Here is a 19,711-nt window from a genome sequence, read left to right as displayed (position 1 = left end):
TCTCTGTGCATTTAAAATGCAATTGTGTTTGTTGTCTGTAGCTTATGCCAGCCCATACCATACCATAGGGCACTCTGTTCACAATGTTGACATCAGCAAACCGCTCACCCACACGACGCCATACACGTGGTCTGCAGTTGTGAGGCCTGGTCTGCAGTTGTGAGGCCGGTTGAAAGTACTGCCAAATTCTCTAAAACAACTACTTATGGTAGAGAAAATAACATTACATTCTCTGGCAACATGTCTGGTGGACATTCATTCCTACAGTGTGCATGTCAATTGCTCGCTCTCTCAAAACTTGAGACGTCTGCGGCATTGTGTTGTGTGACAAAAAGTGTCCTTTTTAAAAATCCCCAGCACAAGGTGCACCTGTGTAATGATCATGTTGTTTAATCAGTTTGTTGATATGCCATATCTGTCAGGTGGATGGATTATCTTGGCAAAAGAGAAATGCTCACTAACGGATGTAAACAAATTTGGGCACAACATTTAAGAGAAATAAGCTTTTTTGTGCGTATGGAACATTTCTGGGATCTTATTTCAGTTCATTACATTGGACCAACACTTTAACATGTTGGGTTTCTATTTTGTTCTGTATAAATGACCGTTGCATTATCTTCTTTTAAGTCCTTTGAGAGGCTAGTTAAGGATCATATCACCTCCACCTTACCTCACACCCTAGACCCACTACAATTAGCTTACCGCCCCAACAGGTCCACAGATGACGCAATCGCCATCACACTGCACACTGCCCTATCCCATCTGGACAAGAGGAATACCCATGTAAGAGAGGTCAACCGATTATGAGGACCAAACAAAAACGATACAGATTAATCGGCTGATTTAAAAAAATATATATATATTTGTAATAATGACAATTAAAACAATACTGAATTAACACTTTTATTTTAACTTAATATAATAAATAAATACAAATCTATTTAGTCTCAAAATAAATAATGAAACATGTTCAATTTGGTTTAAATAGTGCCAAAACACAGTGTTGGAGAAGAAAGTAAAAGTGCAATATGTGCCATGTAAGGAAGCTAACGTTTCAGTTCCTTGCTCAGGACATGAGAACATATGAAAGCTGGTAGTTCCTTTTAACACGAGTCTTCAATATTCCAAGGTAAGAAGTTTTAGGTTGTAGTTATTATAGGAATTATGGGACTATTTCTCTCTATACTTTTTTACTATATATTTTTTGACTATTTGAAGTTCTTATAGGTACTAAACTATTGCCAGCCTAATCTCTGGAGTTTATAGGCTTGAAGTCATAAACAGCGCTGTGCTTCAAGCATTGCGAGCAGAAAAGTGCTGTTTGAATGAATGCTTACGAGCCTGCTGCTGCCTACCACCGCTCAGTCAGACTGCTCTATCAAATCATAGACTTAATTATAATAAACACACAGAAATATTAGCCTTAGGTCATTAATATGGTCAAATCCGGAAATTATCATTTCGAAAACAAAATGTTTATTCTATCAGTGAAACCCTACCGGTTCCTCCCTACCCTACTGGCTACCCTACCGGTTCCTCCCTACCCTACTGGCTGCCCTACTGGCTACCCCACTGGCTACCCTACCGGTTCCTCCCTACCCTACTGGCTACCCTACCGGTTCCTCTCTACCCTACTGGCTATCCTACTGGCTACCCTACCGGTTCCTCCCTACCCTACTGGCTGCCCTACTGGCTACACTACTGGCTACCCTACCGGTTCCTCCCTACCCTACTGGCTACCCTACCGGTTCCTCCCTACCCTACTGGCTACCCTACCGGTTCCTCCCTACCCTACTGGCTATCCTACTGGCTACCCTACCGGTTCCTCCCTACCCTACTGGCTGCCCTACTGGCTACACTACTGGCTACCCTACCGGTTCCTCCCTACCCTACTGGCTATCCTACTGGCTACCCTACCGGTTCCTCCCTACCCTACTGGCTGCCGTACTGGCTACCCTACCGGTTCCTCCCTACCCTACTGTCTACCCTACTGGCTACCCTACCGGTTCCTCCCTACCGGTTCCTCCCTACCCTACTGGCTGCCCTACTGGCTACCCTACCGGTTCTTCCCTATCCTACTGACTACCCTACCGGTTCCTCCCTATCCTACTGACTACCCTACTGGCTACCCTACCGGTTCCTCCCTACCCTACTGGCTACCCCACTGGCTACCCTACCGGTTCCTCCCTACCCCACTGGCTACCCTACCGGTTCCTCCCTACCCTACTGGCTACCCTACCGGTTCCTCCCTATACTACAGGCTACCCTACTGGCTACTCTACCGGTTCCTCCCTACCCTACTGGCTGCCCTACTGTCTACCCTACCGGTTCCTCCCTATCCTACTGGCTACCCTACTGGCTACCCTACCGGTTCCACCCTACCGGTTCCTCCCTACCCATGCTGGCTACCCTACCGGTTCCTCCCTACCCTACTGGCTACCCTACCGGTTCCTCCCTATTACTGGCTACCCTACTGGATACCCTACTGGCTACCCTACCGGTTCCTCCCTATCCTACTGGCTACCCTACTGGCTACTCTACAGGTTCCTCACTACCCTACTGGCTACCCTACTGGCTACCCTACTGGCTACCCTACCGGTTCCTCCCTACCCTACCGGCTACCGATGTCATTCTTCTGTGATTTTGAGAGCAGTACACTCTTGCTGCCTACAGATAATATTCAGCTGAAACTAGGCTAAGTGTACAGTTTATACCTGCGTATAGCCTCCACTACACCACTGACCCTTTGTGTTTTATAAAAGTACACTCTGCTACATGGCTGGTATTATGGTTTCTGTTCTTTCATCATCACACACCTGTCACTCACCGAAAACCAATAGGCTCTCCACTATACTAACCTGTCACTCACCGAAAACCAATAGGTTCTCCACTATACTAACCTGTCACACAATGAAGACCAATAGGTTCTCCACTATACTAACCTGTCACTCATCGAAAACCAATAGGTTCTCCACTATACTAACCTGTCACTCACTGAAAACCAATAGGCTCTCCACTATACTAACCTGTCACTCACCGAAAACCAATAGGTTCTCCACTATACTAACCTGTCACTCACCGAAAACCAATAGGCTCTCCACTATACTAACCTGTCACTCACCGAAAACCAATAGGTTCTCCACTATACTAACCTGTCACTCACCGAAAACCAATATGTTCTCCACTGAACTAACCTGTCACTCACCGAAAACCAATAGGTTCTCCACTATACTAACCTGTCACTCACCGAAAACCAATAGGTTCTCCACTATACTAACCTGTCACTCACCGAAAACCAATAGGTTCTCCACTATACTAACCTGTCACTCACCGAAAACCAATAGGTTCTCCACTATACTAACCTGTCACTCACCGAAAACCAATAGGTTCTCCACTATACTAACCTGTCACTCACCGAAAACCAATAGGTTCTCCACTATACTAACCTGTCACTCACCGAAAGCCAATAGGTTCTCCACTATACTAACCTGTCACACACTGAAAACCAACATGTTCTCCACTGAACTAACCTGTCACTCACCGAAAACCAATAGGTTCTCCACTATACTAACCTGTCACTCACCGAAAACCAATATGTTCTCCACTGAACTAACCTGTCACTCACCGAAAACCAATAGGTTCTCCACTATACTAACCTGTCATTCACCGAAAACCAATAGGTTCTCCACTATACTAACCTGTCACTCACCGAAAACCAATAGGTTCTCCACTATACTAACCTGTCACTCACCGAAAACCAATAGGTTCTCCACTATACTAACCTGTCACTCACCGAAAACCAATAGGTTCTCCACTATACTAACCTGTCACTCACCGAAAACCAATAGGTTCTCCACTATACTAACCTGTCACTCACCGAAAGCCAATAGGTTCTCCACTATACTAACCTGTCACACACTGAAGACCAATAGGTTCTCCACTATACTAACCTGTCACACACTGAAGACCAATAGGTTCTCCACTATACTAACCTGTCACTCACCGAAAACCAATAGGTTCTCCACTATACTAACCTGTCACTCACCGAAAACCAATAGGTTCTCCACTATACTAACCTGTCACTCACCGAAAACCAATAGGTTCTCCACTATACTAACCTGTCACTCACCGAAAGCCAATAGGTTCTCCACTATACTAACCTGTCACACACTGAAGACCAATAGGTTCTTCTCTGACGCTACACCACCGTCACCAGCCCGTACCGTTGACACCGGGCAGGATGGGGCCATGGACTCATGCTGTTTACGCCAAATCCTGACTCTGCCATCAGCATGACGCAACAGGAACCAGGATACGTTGGACCAGGCAGTGTTTTTCCTTTCATCAGTTGTCCAGTGTTGGTGATGGCGTTGCCCACTGGAGCTGCTTCTTGTTTTTAGCTGATAGGAGTGGAACCCGGTGTGGTCGTCTGCTGTAATAACCCATCCCTGACAAGGACAGACGAGTTGTGTGCGTTCCGAGATGCCGTTCTGTACACCACTGTTGTACCGCGCTGTTATTTGTCTGTTTGTGTCCCGCCTGTTAGCTTCCACGATTCTTGCCATTCTCCTTGGACCTCTCTCATCAACAAGCTGTTTTCACCCACAGGACTTCGCCTGACTGGATGTTTGTTTGTTTGTCACTGGTTTTTAAAAAAACAGATAAAGCAACACCTCGCTCTCCCCTATTTGACCTAGATAGTTTGTGTGTATGCGTTGACATGTAGGTTACGTGTGCCTTTATAAAAAATGTATGTTGTTTCTGTCCTTGAGCTGTTCTTGTCTAATGATGTTCTGTATTATGTCATACTGCGTTATGGTTCATGTTCTGTGTGGACCCCAGGAAGAGTAGCTGCTGCTTTTGCAACAGCTAATGAGGATCCTAATAAAATACCAAATCCCCCCCCCCCCCCCCCCCATATAACCTTCACCCCCGCCTAACCCCCTGCCCCCCCTCGCTCCCTCCAGACGTCCCCAGTAACTGCTCGTACTCTGGAGACCCTCATCCGTCTGTCTACGGCCCACGCTAAAGCCCGCATGAGTAAGGCTGTGGAGCTGGAGGACTCTGAGGACTCTGAGGTCACTGTGGAGCTGGAGGACTCTGAGGTCGCTGTGGAGCTGGAGGACTCTGAGGTCGCTGTGGAGCTGGAGGACTCTGAGGTCACTGTGGAGCTGGAGGACTGAGGACTCTGAGGTCACTGTGGAGCTGGAGGACTCTGAGGTCACTGTGGAGCTGGAGGACTCTGAGGTCACTGTGGAGCTGGAGGACTCTGAGGTCGCTGTGGAGCTGGAGGACTCTGAGGTCGCTGTGGAGCTGGTCCAGTTCGCTTACTTCAAAAAGGTCTATGATTGGTTGATTGATTGATTGATTGACTGTTTTTTTTTGTCTTCCACATGGTGGCCAGCCCATATAGGGTTATAACACAATACTGCCTTTAAGCAAATATACATCTTCATTTAAATAAACTCTGCTGAAGTTTTAGTAAAGCCTGTTTGATGTCTGCAGTTAATACAGAGTGTATCCATGGTCCTGTAGGTTCTGGAGAAGAAACGAGGGAGGAAGGAGTCTGACTCAGAGGAGGAGACAACACAACGTACCCCTCGCTCAGACAAGAAGAGGTACGGAGAAGAAACGAGGGATGAAGGAGTCTGACTCAGAGGAGGAGACAACACAACGTACCCCTCGCTCAGACAAGAAGAGGTACGGAGAAGAAACGAGGGACGAAGGAGTCTGACTCTGAGGAGGAAGAGGAGGAGACAACACAACGTACCCCTCGCTCAGACAAGAAGAGGTACGGCGTTAGACTATAGATGTAAACAAACACTGTATAGCCTCAAAACATGGTTACAACTATCACTATGGATGGTTGGTCCTTGTATCCATAGCTCTGCCTATGAGTTTGAGAGTGGTTACATTTATCCAGGCCCCATCCCTCAGCTTTTTACCAAAACAGAGACGGGGCGTCCACTTTGTAACAAAAACGTTGGTGAACTAACACTCACACTTGACCCCCCCCCCCCCCCCTCGCCGTAGTTCCCAAAGCACTGTATGACTTCGCTGGAGAGAAGGACATCCCTGAGAGTAGGAACCAGAATGCTTCTTTCACTCTATACAATATGTGCAAAGCACTGTGGGCTCGATTCTGACTTAAGATGAGTTCACTTAACATGGGCTTCAGTCAACATTTTTCTTGACTGATGTCCATGTTACGTCAACTCATCTCAAGTCGGAATAGAGCCGTTTATGATTCTAATTGATTCTCAGTTTCGGGAATTGTTACCATACTTTGTTTGACCCTCCCTCCCACAGTCCAGGCTGGCACGCCCAAACCGGCTGAGGCAGAAGAGGAGCCTATGGATGCCCCTGTCCCACCTAGCAAGGATGGACAGACTGACGGACAGACTGAGGTGTCTGTAGACAGGTGGGCCTCGCTCGCATGCAGGACGACAACCAGATCACGTTGGCTGACGACATCATCTTCCTCATCTGAAGACCTGGGACAACGACATTATCATCCTCATCTGGCAGAGGTGGAGGGAGGAGAGGGAAGAGGTGGGAGGAGATGGAGGGAGGAGAGGGAGAAGGACAGAAGGAGAATCAAGTCTGAATGGAAAGATGTTGTTTCCCGTTTGAGACCAAAAAGGATGAGAAGGAATTCAGAAGAAGAATTTAAGTAGATTTTGACTGGTTCTTCTGGTTTTTGGGCCTCTTGCTTCCTCCAGTTAGCCTTTTTTTGGGCAGCAACCACATATGGACTCGATAGGAGTTGAAAGATTTTGGTTTTATGTTGTTTAATGTCTTAGGTTTATTCTTGGATCAGTTTCAACATTTAGTTTATTTGCTTTACTCATGTTTTAGCTACATGTTACGGTATGTACACGGTCTGGTTACAATCATGAGCTGTGGGTTAAAAGGACTGTTGTCTCTAGAGAAAAGCTTTCTTTGCCTTCTTTTTTATTCTGTTTAAAAAAAAAAACATTTATTTTTTAGAATGACCTTTCTTGTATATATTGTTTTGTTAAAAAAAAATAAAGGTCTTCATTGTAAAGTTTTGTCAACTGTAATAGTGCATCGAGATTGAACATTAAATTGTTTGATGTCAGACATTATGTGGCTCATTGAAGGTACACTAACAGCTGTGCCCTCATTTGCATACACACACACACACACACATCGGGGTATAACGCATCCCTTTTAAACAACTGATGAAGAATGCAGTGAGGTGCAGCTGCCTGTGAAATGGGGGTTCACTGTGTTGTACAATGGGGAAATCATAAACTGTGGTTTTGATTGGGCCTCCCTAGCCCAACCTCCACCCAGGCTAGTCTCTCTGCTCTCTACACCCACGTCTGAATCATCTACTGGGGGTACGGGGCCCCAACCCACACCCTGCCTCTCCCCATCTATCCTTATAGCCCCAACCCACACCCTGCCTCTCCTCATCTACCCTTATAGCCCCAACCCACACCCTGCCTCTCCTCATCTACCCTTATAGCCCCAACCCACACCCTGCCTCTCCTCTATCCTTATAGTCCCAACCCACACCCTGCCTCTCCTCTATCCTTATAGCCCCAACCCACACCCTGCCTCTCCTCATCTACCCTGCCTCTCCTCCTCTATCCTTATAGCCTCAACCCACACCCTGCCTCTCCTCATCTATCCTTACAGCCCCAACCCACACCCTGCCTCTCCTCATCTATCCTTATAGCCCCAACCCACACCCTGCCTCTCCTCTATCCTTACAGCCCCAACCCACACCCTGCCTCTCCTCCTCTATCCTTATAGTCTCTGATTGGTGATCATCATAGTGGTCTCTGATTGGTGGTCATCATCTGGTGTGTCATCATAGTGGTCTCTGATTGGTGGTCGTCATTTAGTGTGTCATCATAGTGGTCTCTGATTGGTGGTCATCATTTGGTGTGTCATCATAGTGGTCTCTGATTGGTGGTCATCATCTGGTGTGTCATCATAGTGGTCTCTGATTGGTGGTCATCATCTGGTGTGTCATCATGGTGGTCTCTGATTGGTGGTCATCATGGTGGTCTCTGATTGGTGGTCATCATGGTGGTCTCTGATTGGTGGTCATCATGGTGGTCTCTGATTGGTGGTCATCATAGTGGTCTCTGATTGGTGTGTCATCATAGTGGTCTCTGATTGGTGGTCAGACTCACTCAGATAAAACAAACTTCAACTTGCGCCTTTTTTTCTTTCAATGCTGAATTGAATGTCATTGAGAAAACAGACAGATTTCATCATGTATTTTTTAACCAACATCCTTTCTGAATTTAAAAGTAATCCAAGAAGTAATCATCTAGTTTTTCCAAAGTATCTAATCTGATTACAATATTATTGCTGGTAACATAACTAATTAGTTCGTTTTTTTTATAAGTAATCAGGCCCCCCCGACACCTGACTGCAGTTTGTAATCAGATTACATGTACTGTAACATATTACTTCTAATCAGATTACATGTACTGTAATAGATTACTTCTAATCAGATTACATGTACTGTAACAGATCACTTCTAATCAGATTACATGTACTGTAATAGATTACTTCTAATCAGATTACATGTACTGTAACAGATCACTTCTAATCAGATTACATGTACTGTAATAGATTACTTGTAATCAGTTACTCCCCATCCCTGGCAGTTTCTATTTAACACAATACTCAACTCGGGGCCCCAAACCATAATCAAAGTGAGCGGTGATTATTTTCAATGTCTAGCGGTTAGTTAGACCCAGAGCAATATAGTAAGGAAAGGGGGATACCTAGTCAGTTGTACAACTGAATGCCTTCAACTGAAATGTGTCTTCCCACATTTAACCCAACCCTTCTGAATCAGAGAGGTGTGTCTTCCTCATTTAACCCAACCCCTCTGAATCAGAGAGGTGTGTCTTCCTCATTTAACCCAACCCCTCTGAATCAGAGAGGTGTGTCTTCCTCATTTAACCCAACCCCTCTGAATCAGAGAGGTGTGTCTTCCTCATTTAACCCAACCCCTCTGAATCAGAGAGGTGTGTCTTCCTCATTTAACCCAACCCTTCTGAATCAGAGAGGTGTGTCTTCCTCATTTAACCCAACCCCTCTGAATCAGAGAGGTGTGTCTTCCTCATTTAACCCAACCCCTCTGAATCAGAGAGGTGTGTCTTCCCCATTTAACCCAACCCCTCTGAATCAGAGAGGTGTGTCTTCCCCATTTAACCCAACCCCTCTGAATCAGAGAGGTGTGTCTTCCTCATTTAACCCAACCCTTCTGAATCAGAGAGGTGTGTCTTCCCCATTTAACCCCACCCCTCTGAATCAGAGAGGTGTGTCTTCCCTCATTTAACCCAACCCTTCTGAATCAGAGAGGTGTGTCTTCCTCATTTAACCCAACCCTTCTGAATCAGAGAGGTGTGTCTTCCTCATTTAACCCAACCCTTCTGAATCAGAGAGGTGTGTCTTCCTCATTTAACCCAACCCCTCTGAATCAGAGAGGTGTGTCTTCCTCATTTAACCCAACCCCTCTGAATCAGAGAGGTGCGGGGAAGGGGGGGGGGGGGGGGGTCTGCCTTAATCGACATCCACGTCTTCGGCGCCCGGGGGAACAGTGGGTTAACTGCCTTGCTCAGGGGCAGAACGGCAGATTTGTACCTTGTATTAGTGTTGGGACATTGAGGAATCTGTATTGTGATTTACATGACACTGGGGCATTATAAGGCAGTCATGTTAGCGCCCCGTTAACAATACACGGGGAATCTTGTTGTTGTTGTTGTTTATGCTGTGGAACTGAATGTATAGAATGAGAATGTAAAAAAAAAAAAACAATTGGCCCAAATCTCAAAATGTAATCTCTGTTCCGTTTTCAGTCTCTTGACCTGAGTAATGCTGATTTGACCTGAGAAACTGAACAGCATATCTGTGACCTGAATAGGTCGGGCTAGAGAGAAGTGGGTGGACAGCCTATACATCCCAAATGGCACCCTATTCCCTTTATAGTACACTACTTTTGGCCAGGGCCCATAAGGCTCTGGTCAAATGTAGTGCACTATGTAGGGAATAGGGTGCCATTTGGGACAATGAAAGTGTGTCTGTGAAGATTGTGCCTCTTCTTGAGATGTTAACCGGTTAGCTGCAGTGGTGCGAGGAGAAGTGAGTATCCTCAAATCTTGCAAAAAAAACAAAACAATCCCAAACAGCCCTCCCGCTGAAGGAAAGGTGCCCTGTGTGAATAATTCTACGAGAAACAGTGACACTCTGAAGGACCTAAAATGATCAATCCCATATTGGTCTATAAACAGTCAGGCCAACCCAAGCTGTACTCTGAAGGACCTAAAATGATCAATCCCATATTGGTCTATAAACAGTCAGACCAACCCAAGCTGTACTGTGCAGGTCGGCTAATGATCAATCCCATATTGGTCTATAAACAGTCAGGCCAACCCAAGCTGTACTGTGCAGGTCGGCTAATGATCAATCCCATATTGGTCTATAAACAGTCAGACCAACCCAAGCTGTACTGTGCAGGTCGGCTAATGATCAATCCCATATTGGTCTATAAACAGTCAGACCAACCCAAGCTGTACTGTGCAGGTCAGCTAATGATCAATCCCATATTGGTCTATAAACAGTCAGACCAACCCAAGCTGTACTGTGCAGGTCGGCTAATGATCAATCCCATATTGGTCTATAAACAGTCAGACCAACCCAAGCTGTACTGTGCAGGTCGGCTAATAGTAGGTCTACTATTGAAATCGATAAATTAGCCTGTCAACTGAGGCAGAAATTCACCGGTTTCTGATTTCCCCAAATGAGTTCAATTTTTTTTTCTTTCTCAAAGCCAATCTTTATTATTAGAAAAACAACAACATTGGATGTTGTAAATCCATAAAAAGGCCTAAACCACATCAGGAAAACACTTTTGAGGTCTGAGAAAAATCTTAACAAATTGAGATTTTTTTGTTGGTGTAGTTACCCTTTAATTCAAGTGAACAGGCACCGAAGTGAGGTGATTACAAGGAACCGGATCTAGAAGACAAAAAAATCTAAAGAAGGTGGAAAAGGGTGAACTCTCAGCACAGAGGGGGAAAGGGTGAACTCTCAACACAGAGGGGAAAAGGGTGAACTCTCAACACAGAGGGGAAAAGGGTGAACTCTCAGCACAGAGGGGAAAAGGGTGAACTCTCAGCACAGAGGGGAAAAGGGGGAACTCTCAGCACAGAGGGGGAAAAGGGTGAACTCTCAACACAGAGGGGGAAAAGGGTGAACTCTCAACACAGAGGGGGAAAAGGGTGACCTCTCAGCACAGAGGGGGAAAGGGTGAACTCTCAACACAGAGGTGGAAAAGGGTGAACTCTCAACACAGAGGGGGAAAGGGTGAACTCTCAACACAGAGGGGAAAAGGGTGAACTCTCAACACAGAGGGGGAAAGGGTGAACTCTCAGCACAGAGGGGAAAAGGGTGACCTCTCAGCACAGAGGGGGAAAAGGCAATTGGAAGTCATTCTTCGCAAAGCCAAAGGGTGGCTAAGTTCAAAAACGACTGCGGAAGGTTGATTGGGGATAGAAGATGAGCATGAAATTCATGGAGGCGCCCGTCCACCACAGAGAGACGATAGGGATAATGGCCCGGGAAGAGATGAATCTCATTGTGGACAAGCTGGAAGAATGGAGGGCTGTGATTTAATTACAAGGCCATGAATCGATGGGCGAAAGGCGCACCAGGCTAACCTGATATCAACCCACAGGCCACGTTTGAGGGCACTGGCAATAAGGAAGCAGCTGTATTGACCTATCAAACGGATTCATGGTCAGTAACCCTTTGCACGGCAGCTGTATTGACCTATCAAACGGATTCATGGTCAGTAACCCTTTGACCTCTGCCTCTCAATTTAACCCACAAATTGCTTCTTTAATCAGAACAACAGTTTTCAGCTGTGCTAACATGAATTGCAAAAAGGGTTTTCTAATGATCCATTTAAAAAAAAAAGATAAACTTGGATTAGCTAACACAACATGCCATTGGAACACAGGAGTGATGGTTGCTGATAATGGGCCTCTGTACACCTATGGAGATATTCCATTAAAAATCAGCCGTTTCCAGCTACTATAGTCAATTACAACATTAACCATGTCTACACTGTATTTCTGATCAATTTAATGTTATTTTAATGGACAAAAAAAAAAGGGTTTTCTTTCAAAAACATGGAAATGTCTAAGTGGCCCCAAACTTTTGAACGGTAGTGTACGTAGATACACGGAACTAGAACATAGGGACCAAGACAAAGATCTAGAAGTAAGGATCCGTGTGGAAGGAATGGGTTCAGAAACTAGTTTGGTAAATAAAGGAGAAGGGCTAATAGCACCTTGGTCTTGGGAGTCTACGGTCGGTGGAGCAGAAATATGTTCAACCAAAGCAGGAATAGGCAGTACTAGCTCATTACTGGAAGAGGATAATGAAGCTGGTATGCCGATCATAGAACACACTCGGAGCAGGGTGCATGGGAGAATATCCTGTTGGACCCACAGTTATAGTTTGTGTATGGTGATGAACCGGAGAAGCTAAGGAGGTGAATGAGCCTGAGATAGTAGTAGGAACTGTATACCGATGTCTCCCGTAAGGGGACTGTTACGTATTAAAACAGCAGGGGAAAACGGTGACGCAAAGGAGAGGTACCACCGTTGGCTCAACCCAAACAGGCCAGAGGTACCACCGTTGACTCAACCCAAACAGGCCAGAGGTACCACCGTTGGATAAACCCAAACAGGCCAGGTACCACCGTTGGATCAACCCAAACAGGCCAGAGGTACCACCGTTGGCTCAACCCAAACAGGCGAGAGGTACCACCGTTGGTTCAAACCAAACAGGCCAGGTACCACCGTTGGCTCAACCCAAACAGGCGAGAGGTACCACCGTTGGTTCAACCCAAACAGGCCAGGTACCACTGTTGGCTCAACCCAAACAGGCCAGGTACCCCCGTTGGCTCAATCCAAACAGGCCAGAGGTACCACCGTTGGCTCAACACAAACAGGCCAAAGGTACCACCGTTGTCTCAACCCAAACAGGCCAGAAGTACCACTGTTGGCTCAACCCAAACAGGCCAGAGTTACCACCGTTGGCTCAACCCAAACAGGCCAGGTACCACCGTTGGCTCAACCCAAACAGGCGAGAGGTACCACCGTTGGCTCAACCCAAACAGGCCAGAGGTACCACCGTTGGCTCAACCCAAACAGGCCAGAGGTACCACCGTTGGATCAACCCAAACAGGCGAGAGGTACCACCGTTGGCTCAACCCAAACAGGCCAGAGGTACCACCGTTGGATCAACCCAAACAGGCCAGAGGTACCACCATTGGTTCAACCCAAACAGGCCAGAGGTAGGAGCGATACTGGAGGGCCTGCTGGAGACTGAAAAGCGGATAGATAAAGCAGTTACTTGATAATTGATAGTGATTACTGTCCAAGGACACAAGGAGGATCTGGGGATTTGGGAGGAAAATGGTTACGAGGGTGCTAAAGGGTAAAGAAGTGACCCACAGGCATGGGGTCATGGGAGAAAATAGCAGAACTCATTACAAAAACGAATATTGAATTCACACCACCGACTGGAAGCATTGGGAAGGTAATGGAGAAGTTGGCCCACATGAGGGTGTGTAATTGTTGTTGGGGCACAGAGCTGGGAAAAGGGGGACAAAGGAATACATGTTCCGGATAAGTGTATATAACAACATTTTAAGTGAAACATTCTGATTGGCTCCATCAGCCTTGTGAATTGATACAGCATATACCTCCACTACACTACTTTGATACCAGTGGAGGCTGCTGAGGGGAGGACGCCTCGTAATAATGGCTGGAACGGGGGGGGGAAATGGAATGGAAACCTTGTGTTTAATGTGTTTGATAGCATTCCACAAATCACGCTCCTGCCATTACCAAGAGCCCGTCCTCCCCAATTAAGGTGCCACCAACCTCCTGTGCTTGATACGCATAGTGGCGATTAAGAAGTGAGTTTTCGCAATGTCCATTGAGAAATAAGTTCTGTGAATACCTTCCAGTATTCACAGTACTCACCTGGTTAGCTGCTGAAAAAACAAGTCCTGTGAATACCTTCCAGTACTCACCTGGTTAGCTGCTGAAAAAACAAGTCCTGTGAATACCTTCCAGTACTCACCTGGTTAGCTGCTGAAAAAACAAGTCCTGTGAATACCTTCCAGTACTCACCTGGTTAGCTGCTGAAAAACAAGTCCTGTGAATACCTTCCAGTACTCACCTGGTTAGCTGCTGAAAAACAAGTCCTGTGAATACCTTCCAGTACTCACCTGGTTAGCTGCTGAAAAACAAGTCATGTGAATACCTTAAAGTACTCACCTGGTTAGCTGCTGAAAAACAAGTCCTGTGAATACCTTCCAGTATTCACCTGGTTAGCTGCTGAAAAACAAGTCCTGTGAATACCTTCCAGTACTCACCTGGTTAGCTGCTGAAAAATAAGTCATGTGAATACCTTCCAGTACTCACCTGGTTAGCTGCTGAAAAAACAAGTCCTGTGAATACCTTCCAGTACTCACCTGGTTAGCTGCTGAAAAAACATTTGACCAGTCAGCCATGCTTATTGTCTAAAGGTTAATTTGCATAATTTAGTGGAACAAACATACAGAGCCTAGTTTGAGGAGCGGAGTAGTCTTAAATAGTCCCCATTGTCTTAAAATCAGAGAGCGCGTTGATTTCGCCTGCCTCGTATATTTGCAAAGGCTAATGGTATAGATCATAAGTAGTCCGGCCACAATGGTGCAGGTGTCTCTTTTGCCCTCAGAACAGCCTCAATTCTTCGGGGCATGGACTCTACAAGGACGGCGCACAATTGGCCCAGCGTTGTCCAGGTTAGGGTTTGGCCGTGGTAGGCCTTCATTGTAAATAAGCATTTGTTAAAATTGACTTGCCTAGTCCCTGTGTTCCACAGGGATGCTGGCTCATGTTGACTCCAATGCTTTCCACAGTTGTGTCCAGTTGACTGGGTATCCTTTGCGTAGTGGACCATTTTTCATACACACAGGAAAGTGTGAAAAATTCAGCAGCATTGCAGTTCTTGACACACTCAAACACAAAACTACCATACCCTGTTCAAAGGCACTTAAATCTTTTGTCTGGCCCGTTCACCCTTTGAATGGCACGCATACACAATCCATGTCTCAATTGCCTCAAAGCCTTAAAATCCTTCTTTAACCTTTTTAACTTTTTTGTCTCCTCCCCTTCATAAAATCCACTGATTGAAGTGGATTTAACAAGTGACATCGATAAGGGATCATAGCTTTCACCTGGATTATCCTGGTCAGTCTATGTCATGGAAAGAGCAGGTGTTCTTAATGTTTCACACTCAGTGTGTATCTTTTAGAGCTGTGCTTTAAGTGCTCTTGATCAATGACAATCTGGTGGAAATGCATTGGAACACTGACGACATAACTGCTTCTAGAACAAAGGCAACATAAAACATTCTATCACAGCAACGTTCCATTCTGAAGAAACAGACAAGCATAGAAAAGAGAGAGTTTTCCTACTGCTTTTTTAATTGAAATGACTAGAATGTTCCCACCCTAGTTTACAGTAGAATGTGTCCACCCTAGTTTACAGTAGAATGTTCCCACCCTAGTTTACAGTAGAATGTGTCCACCCTAGTTTACAGTAGAATGTGTCCACCCTAGTTTACAGTAGAATGTTCCCACCCTAGTTTACAGTAGAATGTGTCCACCCTAGTTTACAGTAGAATGTTCCCACCCTAGTTTACAGTAGAATGTGTCCACCCTAGTTTACAGTAGAATGTGTCCACCCTAGTTTACAGTAGAATGTTCCCACCCTAGTTTACAGTAGAATGTGTCTACCCTAGTTTACAGTAGAATGTGTCCACTCTAGTTTACAGTAGAATGTGTCAACCCTAGTTTACAGTAGAATGTGTCTACCCTAATTTACAGCAGTATGTGTCCACCCTAGTTTACAGTAGAATGTGCCCACCCTAGTTTGCAGTAGAATGTGTTTACCATAGTTTACAGTAGAATGTGTCTACCCTAGTTTACAGTAGAATGTGTTTACCCTAGTTTACAGTAGAATGTGTTTACCCTAGTTTACAGTAGAATGTGTCTACCCTAGTTTACATTAGATTGTGTCAACCCTAGTTTACAGTAGAATGTCTTCACCTTAGTTTACAGTAGAATGTGTCAACCCTAGTTTACAGTAGAATGTGTCTACCCTAATTTACAGTAGTATGTGTCCACCCTAGTTTACAGTAGAATGTGCCCACCCTAGTTTGCAGTAGAATGTGTTTACCATAGTTTACAGTAGAATGTGTCAACCCTAGTTTACAGTAGAATGTGTCTACCCTAATTTACAGTAGTATGTGTCCACCCTAGTTTACAGTAGAATGTGCCCACCCTAGTTTTGCAGTAGAATGTGTTTACCATAGTTTACAGTAGAATGTGTCTACCCTAGTTTACAGTAGTATGTCTTCACCTTAGTTTACAGTAGATTGTGTCAACCCTAGTTTACAGTAGAATGTGTACCTTTTAAATAATTGTAAAACATCTTACCACTTATTCTGTAAAAAAATAAAAAATAATGACAGATTTTCACGTCTGTTATTATTTTGTTAGACGATTGTCATTATATATATTTTTTTTCTGACTCAGTCGCTCTGGATAAGAGCATCTGCTAAAAGACCAAAATGAAAGATTTCAATATTTCTATTAAAAAGATTTAAAAAAGACGAAAACGAGTTCAGTCAAGAGAAGCGTTTACTGACCATGCCAAAGAGTAGATTAGAACATAACAAATACACACATCGCAAAACCCCACATTCCCCCAACAAACATTTCACACAACGCCACAATGAAGACAGAGACTTATGTCCTAAATAGCACTCTATACCCTATTCCCTATACCCTATTCCTGGCTGCGTTTGACCAATCCGATCTGAAATAGATCTGATGTGAAAAGATCTGATGTGATTAGTCAAAAGACAAATAAGTGAGAGAAAAAAAATATTAGAATTGGGCTGCCTGTGTAAATGAAGCCTATTTAGGGAATACGGAGATATTTAGGATGTCCCCAGAGTGGCTTCAGCTAACATCAACCCCAATCATTTAGGATGTACCCAGAGTGGCTTCAGCTAACATCAACCCCAATCTTTTCCTCTCATTTAGAATGTACCCAGAATGGCTTCAGCTAACATCAACCCCAATCATTTAGGATGTACCCAGAGTGGCTTCAGCTAACATCAACCCCAATCATTTAGGATGTACCCAGAGTGGCTTCAGCTAACATCAACCCCAATCATTTAGGATGTCCCCAGAATGGCTTCAGCTAACATCAACCCCAATCATTTAGGATGTACCCAGAGTGGCTTCAGCTAACATCAACCCCAATCATTTAGGATATACCCAGAGTGGTCCAGCTAACATCAACCCCAATAATTTAGGATGTACCCAGAGTGGTCCAGCTAACATCAACCCCAATCATTTAGGATATACCCAGAGTGGTCCAGCTAACATCAACCCCAATCATTTAGGATGTACCCAGAGTGGTCCAGCTAACATCAACCCCAATCTTTTCCTCTCATTTAGGACATACCCAGAGTGGTCCAGCTATCAACCCCAATCTTTTCCTCTCATTTAGGATGTACCCAGAGTGGCTCCAGCTAACATCAACCCCAATCTTTTCCTCTCATTTAGGATGTACCCAGAGTGGCTCCAGCTAACATCAATCTCTTCTCTCATTCTTTCGTTCTCTCTCTTCTTCTATCATCAAAAAACACAACAGACAATCACAGTTAACAAGTAAGTACAGTGACATGCCAAAGCAAAGCGTACCCATTGGATGGTCTGGTCTGACAGCGCAGTTTACCATCCTGTAAATCAATCAATGAACCAATCGGAACCAGGTCCTCACCCTCCCTAACGTCCAAGGTGTGTTCTGCTCCATGTTCTTTTGTATTGGAGTGATTTTTTATTGAGTCGTGGTTAAAAAAAGAAAGTGATGATCATATGTCCATTAAAACAGAGTCCATTTTGTACTCTAAGTCTGTAGCTATGTGGATGAAGTCAATTTACTATCACTAACTCAAGTTGGTAAAGTTTACTGGAGAGCTTTTTCCAATGACACAACTCAATCTTTTATCTGTCATTCACAAATCATTCATCATTTATAGTGTTTCCTGGTAAATTCAAAATAGAACACGTAGAATGGAACACGTGCATAAACTGTTTACAGCATTCTGTTAAAGCTACAGGGAAAATGTTTCACGGTATAAATAACTCTTATGTGTAAGAGCTTGCATGTGAGATACAGAGAGATTGTGTATGAGCGTAGATGTGAGGCGTGTAAACTATGGGAAAGTGGGCTCTCTAAGGGTGTTGCGTTGTAGCCTGCGAAAACTTGATTTACAGTAACGGTTCTGCAGTTGACTAAGGCACCATACCCATTCTAACATAATCATTTACATCACCCCCCCTCACACTACCAGACCACTTCCTCATTCGTGCGCACCTTGATCTGCCAGCCAGCACTGCATTCGCTTCTTATTTTCTCTTGTATTTCATCGTTTCATCGCAATGTTTTTGTTGTATGTAGTCAAATCCCCCCAGTAGAAACTGTTTAGTTTGTGTGCTTGTTCCAAATCGTTGACACATACAGTACCCGTCGAAAGTTTGGAAACACCTACTCATTCAAGTGTTTTTCTTTATTTTTACTATTTTCTACATTGTAGAATAATAGTGAAGACATCAACACTATGAAATAACACATATGGAATCATGTAGTAACCAAAAAAAGTGTTAAACAAATCAAAATCTATTTGAGATTCTTCAAAGTATCCACCCTTTGCCTTGATGACAGCTTTGCACACTCTTGGCATTCTCTCAACCAGCTTCATGACGTAATCACCTGGAATGCATTTCCAGTGCAGTCGCAAAAACCATCAAGCGCTATGATGAAACTGTCTCTCATGAGGACCGCGACAGGAAAGGAAGACCCAGAGTTACTTTTGCTGGAGAGGATAAGTTCTTTAGAGTTAACTGCACCTCAGATTGCCACTACTAAAGAACCACTACTAAAGGACACCAATAATAAGAAGAGACTTGGTTGGGCCAAGAAACACAAGCAATGGACATTAGACCAGTGGAAATCTGTCCTTTGGTCTGATGAGTCCAAATGTGAGATTTTTGGTTCCAACTGCTGTGTCTTTGTGAGATGCAGAGTAGATGAACGGATGATCTCCGCATGTGTGGTTCCCACCATGAAGCATGGAGGTGTGATGGTGTGGGGGTGCTTTGCTGATGACACTGTGAATAATTTTTAATTCAAGGCACACTTAACCAGCATGGCTACCACAGCATTCTGCAGAAATACGCCATCCCATCTGGTTTGCGCTTACAGGGACAATCATTTGTTTTTCAACAGGACAATGACCCAACACACCTCCAGACTATGTCAGGGCTATTTGACCAAAGAGTAATGGAATGCTCCATCAGATGACCTGGCCTCCACAGTCACCCGATTTCAACCCAATTGAGATGGTTTGGAATGAGTTGGAACGCAGAGTGAAAGAAAAGCAGCCAACAAGTGCTCAGCATATATGTGGGAACTCCTTTAAGACTGTTGGAAAAGCATTCCAAGTGAAGCTGGTTGAGAGAATGCCAAGAGTGTGCAAAGCTGTAATCAAGGCAAAGGGTGGATACTTTGAAGAA

The 19,711-nt window shown here is 44.7% G+C and overlaps 1 long non-coding RNA gene across 1 annotated transcript; it reads left to right on the top strand.

Moving 5' to 3' along the window:
- The first annotated feature begins 4,967 nt into the window (after positions 1-4,967).
- Positions 4,968-7,048, top strand: LOC149984181 (uncharacterized). The gene is made up of 3 exons (XR_016495646.1): positions 4,968-5,340; positions 5,536-5,791; positions 6,310-7,048. It is a non-coding gene; the product is annotated as an uncharacterized LOC149984181 (long non-coding RNA).
- Positions 7,049-19,711: the final 12,663 nt, after the last annotated feature.

This window comes from Oncorhynchus mykiss, chromosome 4, assembly GCF_057628025.1.
Source record: "Oncorhynchus mykiss isolate SJ-2025 chromosome 4, ASM5762802v1, whole genome shotgun sequence".
Classification (NCBI taxonomy): domain Eukaryota; kingdom Metazoa; phylum Chordata; class Actinopteri; order Salmoniformes; family Salmonidae; genus Oncorhynchus; species Oncorhynchus mykiss.
This window is presented reverse-complemented; position numbering and strand designations above follow the sequence as displayed.